At 45.9% G+C, this 14,868-nt stretch overlaps 1 protein-coding gene across 3 annotated transcripts in view; it reads right to left on the bottom strand.

Moving 5' to 3' along the window:
- LOC119659037 (5-hydroxytryptamine receptor 1D) overlaps positions 1-14,868 on the bottom strand; it is a 384,779-nt gene that overhangs the window by 259,368 nt on the left and 110,543 nt on the right. The gene's annotated exons all lie outside the window — the stretch shown is intronic.

The following is a 14,868-nucleotide window of genomic DNA, read 5'->3' as shown; positions in this document are numbered from 1 at the left end:
GGGAGTCCCCGGAGCCGTCGACAACTACTTGTAGACGTCGATGGGGTGAGCCTAGCTCTTCGAAGGTGATAGTTGTGGCGTGTATCGGGAGCCAGTCCCTTCGGGACCCTGGTCGGGTAGTGTGCATTGAACCGGTATTCGAAGACCGCGTTGCCCCGAGCGGGCGCTGATCCGTCCGTGAGTTCAGAGATCAATTATAGGTTAGGCCTCAGGGAACTGGTGTAGAGGCTTTTTCCCCGAGGATATACCCATTCCTGACTATTGCGGCCCGCTCCCTTGCACACGATGCGCTTATAAACAGCTTAAACGGTGAACAAAAACAAATCAAACGAGGAGATAGTGGAAGTGGAGAGTGAGTTGGCTGCGTTTATTCGCACCACGAAAATGTGCCGCCCGCCCCAGCCCCCCACAACGGACGCAAAAAGGGCTGAAATACCCGACGAGACATCGAGACGCGCAGACGGAGAGAAGGATTCGAAAAGTGACCATACCACGCAATGCTATAATTGTGGAAGGAAGCATAGTGGAAACTGCCGAAACCAACCAAATGGCTTAGAATATAAGCCGAATGGGAGGGCTGTCGACTACTCTAGCGCAAGCTGAAGAGGAAACGCTTATTAAGAAATGCGGGGTAGTTGTAAAGTGTATGCGATTTGTGACGTTCCTCCAGAAAAAAGCCAGCGAAGGGGTGAAAAACGGGCTAATGGAACTGAAGGAGCTCCTGGACAGGATTTTATATTATAGGCGTACATGGAGAGAAAGAGAAAATCCGCGGAAAGTAGAAACAACCGTGCCTCCCTGTGAGAACACTACGAGTACCAAACGGATCGCAGACAGCCCATTGCAGGACGAACTGGGGAAAAAGCGAAAAGAGGAAGGAACATCTGAAGTTACTTCACTCAGGTATGCTCCATGATTGATAGACCAGTAGCTTACTCCAAACTACAATTTCATTTTATTATGTATATACATATTTCGGGAGCAACTTACTCCCTTCAAGGGAGTAAGTTCCTCCAGAAAAAAGCCAGCGAAGGAGTGAAAGACGGGCTAATGGAACTGGAGGAACTGCAACTGGAACTCCCTTGAAGGGAGTAAGTTGCTCCCCAAATATATATATACATAATAAAATAAAATTGTAGTTTGGAGTAAGCTACTGGTCTATCAATTTTAGACTTCACTATAAACAGAAGGCGATATCTAACATTTTAGAAATTATTCTCCATGGCCCAAAAGAAGATGGCGAAGAGGAACAAGAGATAACAATACGTCGCGCATCAGAAAAACCTCTCCTTAAAATTAAGGCGGACACGAAGAACCGAGCCCGAAAAGAAAAGGTTAGGAAACGAAAGAGGTCTAGATCGCCAGCTCTGCTTATTAAACCTAAGTGCTCAGTGAAATCCGTTACACTATTAAACCCGAAGACAACGGGCAGAAGTGTCTTCCATTCGTAAAATGAAGGGTGGTGGAGTCCGAGTCAAACTAGGCCCGAAGACAATAAATAAAATTACGTTCTGTGAAACAATCAAGGGGCTTCTTGGAGGAAAGCTTTCGTTTCCAGCCTGGAACCCACGTGTTGACTGCCTCACAGAAAAGAACGAGGTAGGAGAGGCCATCAAACGCGAATGTCCGGAGGTAACCAATGCCCGGATTGGCCCCTTTGTGAAATTCCGAGGCCAGAAACTCGCTGACATATCAGCTATCGCCCTGACATATCAGCTATCGCTGTCGTATGGTCTCGGGACGGCACCCTTCTTAGGGTTCTTATCCATGGCCGAGGGGACGGCTTTGTCGTCGATAAAGTTTTTCAGTGCCTATCTTACGCCCCCCTACATGAGGATGGACGATTCCGTAGCATACACAATGACGAAATCTATGCGCGATACCATGACCGTCCGGTTGTGGATAAAATCCGACTCAATAGAATACGGTGGGCGGGTCACTTAATCCGTATGGATGAGGATGATCCCACCCGGAAAGTCTATAAGGGCAATATTATGGTAGAAAAAAAGACAAGGCAGACCCTGCCTAAGATGGAGCGATGGCGCAGGCCAGGACGCCAGACAGCTTTTAGGGATATCGAATTGGCGGACCTCGGCGCAAAGCTGGAATGTCTGTAGTTCCTGTAGTGACCGCGGCTGCGCGACGGGAGCGGAATTTCATTCGGCACTTTCTTAATTAATTTGCTTAAACAATGCATTTAATAGTGTGCAATTGCCTTAATGTTCGCCGCAGATTGCACATTATTCAATGCATTCGCGCGAATTGATCTTGACAGGAGGCGAATGATTTGCCCCATCCGCAGGCGCATGCGCATGTTGCCGCAACATTGCCGAGTGAGAAAGGCTATGTAGGGGGAATAGAAGCGGTGCACTAACAAAGAACAGAGAGAAGGTTGCGGGGGTCAGTGAAAAAAGAACGGGGAAGAGGCTTGGTCTGAGGACGGTGGTTGGAGCTTCTTGGGGGAGGACCGGAGAAATAAAGAAAGAGGAGATTTGTTTTTTGGTGCTGAGTGGAGGACGGAGAAAAAAAGAAGGAGCGGGTTTTTGGCTAGAGAATCGAGGAAGAGGAACAGAATTCAATTTGGATAAAAGGAGACATAAAGAAAGAGGAGAGAAAGTCTTGGAGAGAAGCGAAGAAGATCCGGAGGTGTGAAGATTTTTCGCGAGCAAAGGAAAAGAATTGAATGAGAAGAAAACGAAAACCACCTCGTGCTAAGCCCTAACGCAAGTGCATGTTAAACAAAGATTCCGTGGATAAGTTCAAATCGTTAACAAATCGTTCAATCGTTGGCAAGTGTTAAATGCATAGTTTTAGGGCAAAGAGAAGAAAAACAATAGAAAAGACAGATAATTGAAGTGTCAGATGATTAAGTTAATATTTAGCTGCCGAAGTAAAGTGTCGGAATTCTCGCGCTGTGTATAAACAAAAAAAAGAAACCCATAAAACGTGAAGTACGAAATTATAGAGAGGGAGTGAATTAACGCTAGTTTTTTTCCAAGGACTATATATTGTGTTATTATTAATATTTTGAATTTTATAAAAAATATGGATACTAGAAGCATCAATCCGAGCTCTGAGTGACATCGGAGTAAGTTGTTCGTTTATTTTCTTTTCTTCTTCTTCTTTTTTTTATGATTTTTATTTTATTTTATTCTTTTCTTGTAAGTTTTACATTTTAGTTATTTTTATTTTAATTTTTTTTTTTGTAATAATTTTTGTTTTAACATGTATTGAAGGCTGGAATAATGATGCTTGAATAATCTGAAGTAGTTTGAGGACTTCCTCCCCTTAGTTCCTCCTTACTCCCGCAGAATTCCTATTTAAGGGACATCCTCTAATTGAATAACTGGCCTGAAGATGTCGAGGAAGGGTGGGAATCTCAGAGGCCGCGCCTCATATAAGATCTGAGGCGGAAGAGACAGCAGTTGAGACGGTGATCCGTCGTGGATCTTCCCCTCCTTGATCGCGTCACTCGGGTCCGGAGACTTACGGCTCCACGCGCGCGGTCGAGCCGGTTTTTTTTTTCTTTTCTTCTTTCTAATTTCCAACATTAGCTCGCGTTCTGGTTTTCGTTCGATAGGCCGTCGCGAAATCCTACTTAGAGTCGAATTTAAAATCCGGTGCGGACCCACGCATCGGAAAAGGCACGTTGCTTTTAGTAATGAAGCGTGAGGGATCAAAGCGCTCAAAGGACCCCCCCACATTCCCGAGCCTGGCTAGCACAGAGGCGTGCAAGAACGTGTCGACCGAGCACTTTGATGGAGCTTCAATCTTTGTGGGCGGACCTTCACGGTCAATTTAGCCAAATTGTTTAGATTTTTGGGATAGCTCTGCCCTCTAGGTCGTTATCGGCCACTCAGGATGATCGACCTGATCGCCTATTTCCACTCCAATCATTACATTCCCTATGAAGGCAGGCCTAGACCGGATACCCGTTGTTGTGCCGTTGATGACACGATGCCGGACTTTCGATGCAGGCTTGACGCTTTGGAGGATGCTATCTTAGACACAGATGGCGAATCCTGGTCGGGGGTGACTTCAATGCCAAGGCACCTGAATGGGGCATGCCTCACACAGACTACAGAGGGAAATGAATTCTGGAAATGGCGGTGAGAACAAGGCTAGTAGTTCTAAACACAAGATCTACCCCAACGGTCCACCGCCCGGGCTGCGAGGGAAGCATTCCAGACGTTACTTTCACGTCGAAATCACTAGTGTCGCTGGTGGACGGATGGCGAATTCTGGAAGACTTCTCGGCAAACGACCATCAATACATTGCCTTCGAAGTGGTGGACACAAACTCTCGGTGTGCCCTACCCTGGCGCTCTTTCTATGCATGGAATGTTGCGCAAGTGAACACCGGGAGGTCTTTCGAAACTCTTGGAACAGCTGGGGCCGCGCTTGAGGGTACTCCTGGGGACGGTGGCGCTACAGCCGACACTATCGTTAATTAAGTGATGAACCTGATAACGACGTCTGGCGGAGTCTCCATGCCTAGGGGGGCATCGAGACGTGGCAAACCTTCCATGCATTGGTGGATAGTGAAACTCGCAGAACCCCGGAAGGAGTGTCACAGGCTCCACCGTTTAACACAACGTCCAAGCGACCGGAAGGAGGCATGTACCATAGTGACGTAGTATAAATCAGCCAAAAGAAAACTCCGCAGTGCAATGAACAAAAGCAAAGCTCGCTGCTGGCAGAATCGGGTCGACGAGGTGCATTGGGACCCGTGGGAACTCGGTTATAAACTAGTAACCCGAAAAATCGGGGCTCTACGGAAACCCTGTTCACTTAAGGCCGAGTAGATGGACAGTATTCTAAGGGCACTATTCCCTGCGCACCCATATGGGATGACGACGAGGAGGACTGTCCACTTTTCTCCATAAAACAGTTGGAACAGACAGTCCTCTATACGAAAAGCAAGAAGGCGCCAGGACTCGATAGTATTCCAGCAGAGGTATGCAAACTGTTATTCCAACACCGGCCAGACCTACTGCTCACGCATTCAATGTTTGCCTGAAAGAGGGAACTTTCCCTGTTCGTTGGAAGGTGGCGAGGCTTGCGCAGATCCACAAAGGGAAAGACGACCCCGAGTTGGCGTCTTCATACCGCCCACTATGTATGCTTGACACTGCTGGAAAAGTACTCGAAAAACTCACCAGATGTAGACTCGCTGAAGTTTTAGAGCAGGGAGACCCACAGTTGATGCTGTCATGCAAGTCGTGGATGCCGTTCGACGAGCGGAAGCACATAGCCACCGAACTCGACGGGTAGTGCTCCTCGCAAAGCTTGACGTCACAAACGCCCTTAATTCCATAAGATGGAAAGACATTCTAGGCACACTAGGCAATAATTTCCACGTGTCAAACTATCTCTTATGGACAGATAGTCCATCTGAGGAAGTGCTTCCTGCACTATGAAACACTAGAGGGTCAGAGGAGGATGCTGGTCACGTCAGGGGTAGCACAAGGATCCATCCTAGGGTCGAATCTCTGGAGTGTTTCCTATGATAGTCTACTTAAACTCGACATGCCAGAAGAGTCGGGCTTGGTCGGTTATGCAAATGGGCGGCGCTTGTTGCTGGATGCACTATCAGACAGGCGCAAAGCAGACTTGGAATATTGATGCGACGGGGAAGCGGATGGATTACTGCTTACGGTTTCAACCTTGCACTGGAGAAAACGGAAGTAGTCATCCTGACAAAAAGGGAATCCCGACGTTGAGTCCTATATCATTCGGCGAGTCAATAATCAAGTCAAAATCAGCGGTAAAGTACGTCCAATTGACTATTGACTCAAAGATGAGCTTTTTTCAGTAAATCATAGCAGCAGCAAGCAAGGCTGCAGCTGGAGTTTCGGCGTTAAATAGGCTAATGACAAACATTGGGGGTCCTACGTCTAGTAGGCGATGTCTCCTGATGAGTTCAACGCAATCTGTCCTGCTCTAGGGCGTAGTGGTATAGGCTGACCCTCTCGGCAAGGAGGTATATCGTAACCGTCTCGCGCAAGTACAGAAAACGGGAGTTTGCGGGTGGCATCTGTGCACCACATTGTCTCTGAGCCGGCCGTGATGGTGACCACGGGAGTGATCCCCGTTGCCCTTCTTGTTAAGGAGCGTGAAGCCGTATCCAAGCGTAAGGGAGATGAGCCAAGGGGGGTTGTTGCTCGTGAAGAACGGCAACGCACTCTAAACGAGTGGCAGCTCTTTTTGCAAAATGAAACTAGAGGCAGATGGACTGCGCGGCTTATCGACAGCATGGTGAGACTGACTATTTCCTTACCCAATTTTTAAGTGGGCATGAAGATTTTCAGACTTACCTGCACAAGATTGGAAAGGTGCTACATCTGGATTGTGTGTTTTGCAATAGAGTTGTGGACGACGCCCGTCACACTTTTTTTTCTCGTGGAAAGTGGGGTGGGGTTCATCGGGGGATCACTCTCTAGATAATATTGTCGAAGAGACAAGTGGAGCCATGTTGCCCATTACGTTCGTATCCTTCTCGCTGCTAAGAACATAGAGCTTGACCAGTAGAGGAGTCGAATGGCACGGGGTTCCTTGAACTGGTAGTTTTCTTCCTCCTTCCCCCTAAGGCAGGAGATTTCGAGGACTAGTCCGAAGTAATACGGCAAACGTTTCCAGGCTAACTCTCTGATGATGGGGAGGTGTTTAGTTGGTAGTCCGACGGCGTACCGAACCGGGAGTCCAACCATGCGCTTGAAGTAGGTTTCCTAGTCAGCCAAAACACGAAACCTACTGTTGTCGGCTCTGAAAATATAAGGGAAAGGTTATGAACTTTGCACTTTTAACTGATTAACAACTTCTTTCAACCTGAAAAGATCATGCGTCACCTTTTCAAATCTGTCACGGCACATATAATGCAAATTCACAGTATCAACTTACAACCGGTAGGATCAAGTCGAATATACCAGCTAAAATCCCGGCTTGCCAGTGAAAAGGATCAAAAAACGATAGATCAGATGAACAATATTTACAAAATCGAAGGTGTACGGACAGACGAAAGAGCTGGTAACCATTAGATTTAGGGAGCATATGGAGGAGGCGGAAGTGGCTATAAAGTACTCCTCAGAACTCGCAAAATCTATGCTGGCTAAGCATAGGGTGAAATACGGCCATAAAATAAGCACCGACAATCTGTAAGTACTAAAACAGGTAAGAAAAATTAACCGAACCCCAAGATTGCACTTAGATAAGCTGTTTAGTTCCTCCGCCGGTAAGGACGATATGATATTATTTTATTATTGCCTCTGCAAATAAATTAAAGGAATCTTAAATAAACTTGGAATGTATGAAGGAAGACAGTGAGGCCTTGGTTTCTGCTTTCGGAACTTCTATGCTGAGCACAACAATGTCCTTTGGATCATTGTGGAGCAATACGCGGACTTTTTGCTCCAATTTCTGATTTCTCGACTTCCACCATCAAAATTTATTGCCAATAAATCCAAAGGAATTGTTCTTGCTTAGAAAGTTTTATCAGCAATTTTTAGAGCAAACTTGGGAAGAGTTGAAAGATACAGAATGAAGGCAATATAACGAAACCCAGGTCATCCATCTAATAAAACCACTCTTGCGATAAAATACAGAATACACGCAACAATTTACATATATATTGTTTGAAGAGAAGTCCTTGGTTCAGCACGCGCTCACAGAATTGAGACTATCTTTTCGATTAATTCAATTCATGAATTTGATTTGGAAATATGCAATGCAAGTATCCATTTCTCTGGAAAAGAATTTCTGAATCAAGTGACAGAGAAAGTCCATGGATTTTTTTTTCTTGCCAGTCGACGTTGTTAAGTGTATGAAGTGCTCAACGCCAATATTTACATGCGTATCTGCATCTGAAAAAATCCATTCATGGTTTATATGATAAAATTGATATTTCTTTCGGGATCGTAATTTCGTATTCCTGTGCAAATCGCTTTGCTGGCAGTTCTATGAATATTTAAATTTCAATTTAAATTCAATGTTATTCATAAGTCGTTCATAACTTCCTTTTGGGAAATCAGCGTGAAAACCAACCATGTGCCGTACCTTCAGTGGAAAGGAAATTGGCACAGGCAACCTCCAATAAAGATCTTAATTTTACGTAATCAGAAAGTAATTCAGATAGGAAATATTCCGTGGATTCCGCTTACTCATTACAGGAGGGACACGTATCATCTTGAGTAATTCCTACTCTTTTTTTGTAATACACGGAGGTGTTAAAAAATCTTAGAAAGACACATCCGTTTCAGCTCTGCCTTGTGAACGTCAAAGCTGGCATGGATGTAGTGTGGGATTCGCAACCACTAAAAAGGCACCCCCACCTCTCTCCTACGCTCCCTCCACGGGACCACCATTTAGGCATTACTTCGCGAGGCGGGCTAGCCTTCCGTAAGCCTTCATGTTTCCAACTGTGCAGTCTACCGCTTCTTTGCTTCTTTCAGTAGCCCCGTTTTGTCTTTAGGGTACAGACTCCATTTCTTTGCGGGCTTCTTGCGCGTGCTTCTCTCTTTGTATCCGCACAATTGTGTGGGTAACCGAAGCCCAGTTTGCCTCCTACCTGAGCATTTCCCGGATTAAGTTGCGGGGGCTCACGCCGACTCCCAGGGCCTTGCTCAGGTTTCTTCTCTTCTCCCGGAATCTCAGACACTCAAAGAGCACATGCTCCGGGTCCTCTGGGATCCCACCACATGTGTACCAGTTCGGGGAATCATCCAAACCGATACGATTGAGAAACGTTCGGTGGCAACCACCGTGTCCAGTGAGAAACTGCATGATGTGATAGTTCACTTCCCCGTGTCGTCGGTCAAGCCATTCCCTAATATCAGGAATAAGCTTGTATGTCCACCGGCCCTTCGACTCTTCTCTTGCCGTTTGCTGGTGAACTGCTTCCGTCCCTGGTAGACCCGCCTGCCTCCGTCAATACAGGTATCGCAACTCTCTCGCTAACAGATCAATAAGGACCATCCCTGCGATTACGAACACCGCATCATCAGCCCACACAATACACAAAACACAATACACAGTTCAACAATGTGGACCGCACGACCCCAGCTATCAGCAGCCAAAACAGTGTAGTGTTTTGATCCACCTACATTCAGCATCATCCTGGCAAGTGATGTAGTTTCATTTGCAGCTTTTTCACACACGCCCTTTGAAACTCAGTCTGGCATCGAGAGTCACGCCAAGGTATTTGATGGTCAGCTTTGGGACGATCATATGACTTTCAACCCGCAAACTGATCGTATTTCCGGCGATTTGTAATGTGGATTGCCTCCGTCTTTTCCTCCGCCAGGCTCAGTCCAGCCTCCTTAAGCCAAGACCTTACAGCCATAACCGACTCGGTTGCGTAAACCTCCACATCCTCCGAGAGTTTCACAACGATCACTATGGCCAGGTCATCTGCAAAACTCACCAACGTGACCTCGTCTGCTACGAGAAGCAAGAGCACCCCGTTATATATCACGTTCCGGAACAGAGGCCCCAACACCGAACTTTGTGGTAACTTAGCTGTAATGATGTATTCATTGGGCCTGTCGTCCGTCTCATACCAGACAGCTCTGTCCGACAGGTAACTCTCGATTAGCTTAGCCAAGTTACCAGGGGAATTAATTTTGGCCAATGACTCCTTAATGCGGCCCCAGTTAGCGCAGTTGAATGCATTTTCTACATCCAACGTCACCACGGCACAGAACTTGCCAGAAAGCATTGCCTCTCGAGCCAAGTCACCACTTTTTCTACCGCGCCAACAGTAGAGCGAGCTTTCTACAACAAATATTGTTCATCCACAAGACCATTTTCGTCTTTTACGATTGGGATCAATCTGTTGTAGATAATGTGCTCGAACATCTTCCCTATAGTGTCCAACAAAAAGATAAGCCGATAGGACGCTGGGTTCCCCGGTGGCTTGCCGGGTTTGGGAAACAACACCATCTTTTGCAGTTTCCATTGTGGAGGAAATACGCCGTCTGCCAAGTATGTCCCGAAGGTATAAATCAGGTCTGGCCCCCACCGCCAGCTTCAACGCTTTATTAGGGATGCTATCCAAACCCGGAACGTTGCCATCGCCGATCCTTTCGCAGACCTCCCGAAGTTCCTCCTCGGTAACGCGAGGTATTACATCTACCTCGAATCCGTTTGATACCTGCTTTTCGTATGGTAAGGAAAGAGCGTGGTTACAATTTTTTGTAGAAGGCGTGGACAGGTCACCTGAGGCGACCTTTGTACCTGCAACTTCTTCATAACCAGCATGTAGGCCATGCATCAGGGGTTTATGTTGGCATCCGCACACAGTCGCCTAAAGCAATCTCTTTTGCTTCTACAAATGGCCTCCTTTATTCTGCCACGCAACGTCCTATAATCCCGTTCGTGTTCCTCGTAATCGGGTTTTCCCCTGGATCGCTGGAACTGCCTTCTTGCTCGATGGTATGCCGACCTAAGTTCCGGGTCACAGCAGCGTCGCATGCCTCGGTCACCTATCGCGTGCCCAGGCATTGAAGTCACCCGCTATGACTTTTGGGATGTGATTCCTTGCGTTCAGCACCAAATGGTGCGCAGGTGTTGCGCTAGGAGGAGCATAACAGCTGTAGACATGAATCCCGTCCATCTTTGCTCTCACGAAACTGGCTTCCGAAAGTTGCATAACTTCCTGAATGGTCTGCCCGCCGCACGCCCACATCGCTGCTGTACCAGTCTGGTCGCTGGTCCAGTCACCATCACCGTAGTTGCGATAGAGTTCACAATTAATGGCAACATCAATTCCCTTCTCCCGGATGGTCTATGAGAGGAGGTCTTGCGCCGCTTCGCAGTTGTTGAAATTGATTTGAATCAATCTCATTTGGGTCTTGTATTTAGCGCTCTCCTGAACACTGAACATCTGCTACTGCCAGTAATATGTCGGTTGTCGATGTCCTCCTTTCTTTCGGGTCAGCTGTGCACTCCTTGGCGATCCTCCTCTGCACTTTCTGCACTCCTTTGATCTATCATGGGCGCTGGTGCATGCTGCAGCTATGTGCCCAAAGTCGAGGCACCTGAAGCATCTTTTCATGTCCACTCGCTCGACAGTTGATCCAGCCTATCTTCACTCTGCCCGCCGCTAGTATTTTGGACGTTGCCTCTGCTGGCTGATAACTGTAGTCTCCGTCCCCCCATAAGCCTTTCGCGTCGACCATCTCCTTATAAACTGCACACCCACATAAGCTTGCAGGGTGCCCAGTTTAGCTGCAGTTGTAGCAATGCGGAGTTTTCGTCGTGGGTCATTCCTCACGCGGACGCTCTTGTGCTTTTAACACATCTGTGCGCTATCGAGCGATTTTGGGCGATATACCCGAAGTTTTGGAAGTTGTAACATTGTATTTCTTCTACTGGTTTGACCTTTTCGAAGGTAGTCTTTTGATGAAGGATGTACTTTACCTTGGTAACTTCACTTAGCTCTTGGGAGGGCTCAAAGTTGGCTATAAAAAGACCAGAATGAAATTTGATAGGGAGCGAAGAATTCTCCCTGTGGGGAACCTTATCTTTTTTAGTCACAATCTTTCTTCAGTAAGGTCCGTCATCATTTCCTTAGGGTTAGTTTCCCTGTGGAGACCGCGGATAACTATGGACTGAGTCCTAAGGGATGGCGGGCTTCTCGTGATAGCACTAAGTCTTTGCTTTTCAATGAACGAACAAAATTTGGTTTAGTCCCCTATGGACTCCGCAAAGATGAGGAATTTATCACCCCTTGCCTTTTTTAGGGTCGCCTTTAGGTCTTTGCCCTTTAGTGATTTCAGTAGCTGCGTGACATTAATCTTATATGCCGTAATTTGAGGAATTTTCTCCTTTTTGGGCTTTCAGGTACTAGCAGAGGAAGCACTAACACTTGACACTTGGGGAGCACTTACACTTTTACCCCTCACATGTTGCTTTTTGGGCTTTTTTCCGATGACATGGTGTAGTTTAAAGGGTCTTCCTGTTGCTTCTTGTCGACGACCTCAAGACACTTATTTTCTGTTTCGGGTCCCTGCTTTGGCTCACTTGCGGGCTCCTCTCGTGTTGGACAAAATGATGAAGTAGCTGCTTGATGTGGCTTGCACAGTAGAGGATGGTCAGCTAGTATTTCTGCTGGCTTGGTCAGGGTAACAACGTGCTGTCTTAAGTTCGTAGCGGGAAAAACTGCCGCCAGCATAAATTGCAGGGATTTCACTGTCTTCCTAAGTTCGCTGATTGTTTCCGGCAGCAGCTTTATGTATGCTGATCCTCATTTTGTTTGCAGCACGTTGTCATACTTAGCTTACATTTCGTCGACCTCGCTGGCCTTCGGTGGCATTTTTTAGTGTCTTCCGGAGTCATTGTCATCGGATGGCATTGGTAACTCCGACCCCACGTGATCGTCAGAAACGTCGTTAATACGTTAGGCATCGTTGGTGGTTTTGCGGTTCTTAGGGCCGCTTTTCTCCGTAATCTTTACGTGGACATGCCAAAATCTAGTTTTAAAAGTTGTTTTTTTAGTTTATGAAAGAAAAGGAAACTTAATTTTGAAAATTGGTGGGCACAGAGTGCCTAAAATTTGTTGACGTATTTCAACGGCCGGCGACAGTCTAGTGGCAATCCAAATCTCTGCTCCTAAAAGCTGGCAGCTGGTAGCGGCCAAGAGATTTTCGCGATTTTTCCTGGGTACACAAGGGTGCAAGTTGGTGGCAGCCCACTTTTATTGGGCCTGGAAAAAAAGCATCTGCTGTCCACAGCAGTCAGATGCAGAGTGAGAATAAGAGCCATCAAATATGCAAAAGTCAGGGTAATGCTTACTAAGTCGAAATTTTTGTCAGAGGGTCCTGGTTTTACATGGTTTATTTACAGCATTAACACCAGAAGTTTGGGTAGGAATAAGAAAGCTAAAAATCGATTCTATTGAACACACCTATAAATTGGTATTTGTTTGATTACGGAGAAGATGTTAGTATCGCATATGAGGGTCTGTCAAAAGATGACCTGCCGTTTTATAGAAAGGTAGGTAGTACCCTTAACTCTGGCAAGAGATTGCCCCAGTCTGGTGGTGCCCACTTCCCTTTGCACATTGGGAAAGAAATAGCAGCTACAAATGATATTCAATTAAGCTGGACTGGGATTGTGATCCGCTAACAATTAAAGACAAACTCGGGGCTCCTTCTGTGATCGTGGGTGAAGCTTTTATATAATAGATAATAATACTATGACAGCAAAGATATAAAAATTCCTAACAACCCAATTGTCTTAAAACACACAAGTTACAAGTGTGACACTATAAATAAAACGCCTATCAAGCGCTTCATTCTGGAACATTGACAAGCTGTCAGTTCGAAAAAGATACCATTTACCTCTGCATAGTGACTATGACTATGACTTAGCATAACAAAGGAATTGACTAGAAGAAAAAACGTGCCAACAAAATAACTAATTTAAAAATATGGCATACATATAACCGTGGGGATCGACAGGACGAAAATACCATGACAGTTTCCGAAACACATTCCAGCAATGCATTGTTTATGTCTCACGTTTAGTCGAAACAATACGCGAAACAAGAACGAAATAGGAAAATTGAATTTTCTCGCCATTGACACGTATTCTATGAAATAATCATCATTCATTTGGCGTGTTGTTGAAACATCAGTCATGGCATGAATTTCAGAATTTCAGAATTTCAGTGGTGAGATGAGATAAACCTGAATTGAATACAATAGAATATAAGGACGACAGCAATAACAGAGCGGAATGCCCAATTCATTTATTCATTCCGTTTTTCACGGATGAATGGTAAAACATGTTGCCTTCTTGTAAGTCACAATCTCATAATAAATTATTTGCACAGATGTCTGCTTTGTCGAATCTACATCCGCTTCCTGCATGGAGGAAGGAATTGTGAAGACAGGACTTTAAATGAAATAAGTCCATTCAAGTACATACACACGGAATTTCTAAAATTTTGGAAATGTCATGGAAGCAGCAATACAAATTACCGTCGTAAATTAGACATTCAGTTATTCTTTCATTCAGGAAGCCTGAGATTTAGGACAATAATAAGTAAATTGGAAATTGCAATTCCGGCGCTCCAGTCAGTAGGTCCATATGTATAAGAAATTGAATGTTAAACTATTTATTCTAATATAATACTCACAATCTGTGGTGTCTAAAATTTACCACAATGTCGTCCGTCCTGTCGCTTTCTATGGTTCTGAGTGGTCGCCGACTATAAAAGACAATGAACGGCCTCTTGTCATAATGGAGACTAGTGGCGTGACACGTTTTGATCACATCCGAAATGGGGATATCCGCGATCGATATGGGATTGCACCGATCGCGAGAAAAGTGTCTTCGATAATATGGTCACGTAATTTGCGCTAACGAGAATTCACTTGCTAAGATGGGTCTGAACATCGAATGCCGGCCGAGACAACGGTGACTTGATATGCTATATGGGGATTGAGAAACCTCACGATTGCATCCAGATCAGGCATTTGATAGAACCAAATAGTGAAACCGATCACGACCAACCAACCCCGTTTGTGAACGGGACAAAGGCTGCTCCACCAGTAGTTGTGTTCCCTACTGGGGATAGTAACACCTTCTGGGCACAGTAACATCGCATGCTTCCGTCACCCATCGGGTAATTTGGGTGGCTTTTTCTCTAACAGTACCATTCAGGAAGAGTCGCGCCTGGTCGGTTATGCAGACGACGTTGCGGCACTTGTCGCCGGACGTACTGTTGAACAGGCGCAAAGCAGACTTGGCATATTGATGCGACGGGTAAGGGGATGGATGACTGCTCACGGTTTCAACCTTGCGCTGGAAAAAACCGAAGTAGTCATCCTGACCAGAAGGAGAATCCCGACCCTGCGTCCCATATCA

Source organism: Hermetia illucens, chromosome 6 (genome assembly GCF_905115235.1).
Source record: "Hermetia illucens chromosome 6, iHerIll2.2.curated.20191125, whole genome shotgun sequence".
NCBI classification, from domain to species: domain Eukaryota; kingdom Metazoa; phylum Arthropoda; class Insecta; order Diptera; family Stratiomyidae; genus Hermetia; species Hermetia illucens.
The sequence above is the reverse complement of the archived record's forward strand: the minus strand, read 5'-3'. Positions and strand labels throughout refer to the sequence as shown.